The sequence below is a fragment of the Marmota marmota genome, unplaced genomic scaffold (genome assembly GCF_001458135.2).
Source record: "Marmota marmota marmota unplaced genomic scaffold, marMar, whole genome shotgun sequence".
NCBI classification, from domain to species: domain Eukaryota; kingdom Metazoa; phylum Chordata; class Mammalia; order Rodentia; family Sciuridae; genus Marmota; species Marmota marmota.
In genome coordinates, this window is record NW_026000240.1 from 1,629,789 (window position 1) to 1,633,934 (window position 4,146).

At 43.8% G+C, this 4,146-nt stretch overlaps 1 pseudogene; it reads right to left on the bottom strand.

The window, feature by feature from the left end:
• LOC107143096 overlaps positions 1–1,603 on the bottom strand; it is a 10,196-nt pseudogene extending 8,593 nt beyond the window's left edge.
• Between the last annotated feature and the right edge of the window lie 2,543 nt (positions 1,604–4,146).

Genomic DNA, 4,146 nt, shown 5'->3' on the forward strand with positions numbered 1-4,146 from the left:
TAATCCCAGAGGCTGAGATAGGAGGATCAAAGCCAGCCTCAGCAATTTAGGGAGGCCCTAAGCAGTTAACTCAGTGAGATCCTGTCTCTAAATAAAATACAAATAAAGGCCTGGGGATGACGCTTAGGTTGAGTGCCCCTGAATTCAATCCCTGGTACCAAAAAAAAAAAAAAAAAAAACAAAACTGAAGTAGAATTTTTTATTCAAGTATTAAACAAAGAAAAAGAGAAAACTATTAAGGCAGCAAACTATTGGACATCTTGCTGCACTTGTTTATAAACTAAAATGTGAAATCTCATCTGTATCTGTTTTCAAGTCATGAGCATCACCTGAGAAGCTGTGTGTGTGTGTGTGTGTGTGTGTGTGTGTGTGTGTGTGTTGCTAGGGATGGAACCTAGGGCCTCCTGCATGCCAGCAAGTGTACTATCACTGAGATGCAACCCCAGCCTTTGAGAACCTTTTTTAGAAATACAGAGTCGGGGATGTAGCTCTGTAGCAGAGTGCTTGCCTAGACTTTTATGAGGCCCTGAGTTCCATCCCTGCTAGTGAAATAAATCAATATAGCACTTCAGACATACTGAAGTAGGGCACAGACATCTGGAATTTTCTATTTTTATTTTTTTGTGACAGGGTCTATGCTGCCCAGACTGGCCTTCAACTCCTGGGCTCAAGCAATCCTCCCACATTAGCCTCCCAAGTAGCTGTAAGAGTAGGTGAGACTCAAGTCCTACTTGATGCACTGACTACATCGTTTTCTCTTCTCTCCTAATACTTTTGTAACTTGTGTCCACTACACTACAGTGGTGAATATTCTCTCTCCACCAGAGAGAAAGGTAATGCCTCAAATTAATTTAGAATTGTAATAGCCAGTCACTAAAGGATTCCAGTTCCTGAACAGACTCTGTCTACATTTTCAATGAACATGAAATGAATGTTGTAGAGGCAGAGTGAGGGGTCTTCAAAAATAGTTGCGGAGGATTGCTTCTAAAGGGGGACAAGGTGTAAACAAAGGCCTACCCAGCTTTTCTCCTAGTAACAGCCTACTGGGAAAAGCCATCTTGAGTAAAGAGCAAAACTGATTTAAGTCATCCTCTTCAGATACCAACATTTGATCAGTAAGCACAAAACATCTGGGTGACTAGGTGAGGGTCTGGTTTTTTCCTGAGACTGCCCATGGGCACAGACTGCAGTTAGGTTTTGACTATAAGATCCCAGCACCCTTCTCCAGACCAAACTTAGCTATTCTGGACAAAAGTTAAGACAAAAACAAAACAAACAAAAAACGCAATTAGGAACTTACCATTTGCACCAATATGTGCCCTGTGTACTCTTAAAAGGAGTGTAACTGGATTCCCAAAACATTTCGTTTAAGTCTTCTACTTTACATAGTATACGAAACCCCAGTTTTTAACACGCGAATTAAAATCACTACCAAAGGCAGAGTAGGATTTCAACTCAGCTCTCCAGATTCCAAGTTCAAAACTCCCACAACCTCTACAGCATTTCTCCTCGGAGTGGCCACACAGTGGAACGAAGGCTGATACTGCCTTGCACAGATGGCATAGAAAAAGCGGGTTCCGTCCACCTTAAAGTCAAGTGCCATTGCCTTCCTCTAGAAAAGGGTCCCAAGAGCATGGGCCAAGAAACCAAGGCAGGGACGAGGCAGAACTGTCCGAACAACTTAAAAACCCTTGACTTGCAAGCTGACAGGGGCTGGGGTTTCTAACAGCAGTCTTCCTCTCAAAGCCTTCCCTAGCTTCAGGAAGAGCGGCGGGGGACGCTAGCTTTCTGGCTGCCTGCGTCGCAGGGCTTGGGCTGGAGAGAAAGAAGGGGAAGCAGAGGTCCCTCCAGAGGAGCTCCTTCCCCGTCCCTAGAAGACACAGTGCAGGGGAAGAAACTGATGCCCGCAGCTCGAGGCGGAGCGGGGATTGGGGGCAGTTTAACGCTCCAGGCCTCTGGCTGAGGCGTTGGGCGGGCGCTCAGCGGCGCGGGGCAAAGCGGGTCAGGGATCCATGGGTCTTCGGCCGAGGGCCATCCGTGCTCCCGCTTACCTGCCTCCCCTGCTCCTGGCACCTGCCCCGCCCACAGCCCAACGAGAGGCTCCTTGTCTTCTCCAGACCAAGGGCAATCACCGCCAGGGAGGAGGTGACCAGCCTGCTTGCCGCGGCCAGGGCTGCAGGCTGCCTAGCATCACATCACCTCTTCCCACGCCTCTCTGCCAGCAGCCGGGTCAGAGCTCGGTGCAGGGGACTGGGAAAGCCGAGTTGGAGCGGGGCGTGGCACTGGGGCTCTTGCTTCCGAACCAGTTTCCACCCTCCTGGCACAGCGCTCCTGGCGCCTTTGGACCAACAGTCATCTGCTTGGCACTTCTGTCTCAACAAAAATATTAATACAAAGTAGAGGTTAATGACATAGACGCTTAAATCCTGGTTCTAAGCAGTGTGATCTTGTACAGGTTACATAACTTCTTCAAATGTTGGTTTTGCATAGCTGTCTCCTCTGGTGTGGAGAGAACTGAGGTGTTACTGCTTATTCCCTAACGCTTAAAGAGACACACCTAGGACTCATGACCATTGAGATGGAAAAGTTCCAATAGTATATTATTACTTGTCATAATATTATCCAAAAAAACTTTAACAGAAATAAGGATGGAGATCTCAATGAAAACAGAGATTGAAGCAGTGCAATAGAATCTCAGAGGTCGTGTCTTCAGCACTCTGACCGTGGTGTCAATGATTGAGTGAGCCAGCTGCCCTAAGAGACGACTGACATTACCATTTGTGTTCAAGTTTTGATTTGGATTAACACATAGGACAAATGTCATGTAGATACAAACTGATTGAAAAGTAATGGCTAGATACAGAGGTCAAATCCAAGAAAAACAGAAAATACTGGTACAAGTTCAAACATTTAGTTTCAGTTCAAAAAAGAAAAATATAGGAAGTAAGATTTTGGAATCAAGATTTGATTTCTCTTTAATCTTCTTGATAGACATTGTACAGAACCTAGTCCAATTCACACACTCAAAAGACCCTCAAACATAACATTCCCCATAATATGATTTATATTGGAGAAGCTGATCTTCTCCAGGTCAGTAGATTTAGGTCTCTCTTCAGCTATTCAAGAAAGTGAAAAAGTGGAAGAAGAAAAGAGATGGAAGAGAAGGAAGGAAAGAAAAGCTAGAAATTTTAAAGCTTATAGTCTTAATGATAGCCAACCTACCAGAATCTTTTATCACTCAAGATGAAATCAGAAGAAAAGTTCATCAGCTACAACAAATTTTATACATTCTCCAACACAGAAAACCATATAAATATAAAAAAAAATACTGAGGTATGGCATATGTAGTGATAAACTGAGGTCTGTAGAGTTTTCTAGAAAAAGGCTAAAAAGAATTACCAAAGTATAAGACTGTTCAATACTAACTCTATTTCAACCATGTTTGTGTTTATGTTTCTGTGACAAAGTTGATGGATAAGTATAACTTCAAATTTGGTAAGCTGAAAAAAAGACCTATGACTCCTAATTTTCAGAGACTTTTAGAATGATAGAATGTATCATCCTGAGGCCAAATACTGAGGCCTTAATACTGAAGTCCAGTGAGGATACCACTTCTTCAGAGGCTGAGATGTTTTTTTCACCAATAGTCCCCATACCCCTTTGTACTGTGCAATTTTTTTTCTGGGAAGGTCATGAATTTTCTGACCCCTCACATCCAGCTGAGGACAGTGGTTACTCTCAGCAACAAACCCCTGGTGCACACCATCTCAGCCACCTTCACCATCTTAGGTTAAGAAGCAATTGTGCTCCCTCCAACCTTCCCTCTCCCATTTCCTGACTGGATACGAGAGTCCTGAGGTCTTTGAGGATGATGATGCCACAGGATGAAAAACTCCTGTGTTACTGATTCATCAGGGGGGTAAACTCCATTTTTAATCAAGAATATCCATACCAAAATGTAAAATAAGCTTTCTGCTAAACCTCTGAAAAGGTGGGGATTTTGTTTGCTTCTGTGAGTAGCATAACTGAGGCAATATAGGCATTAGTCTGATCCAAGACAGAGATCTGTTCCTGATTACCTAGCTGGTATTCATGCTATTTAGGCATGGTGACAACATCTGGGCATCCTTGTACTTCTGGATGTGC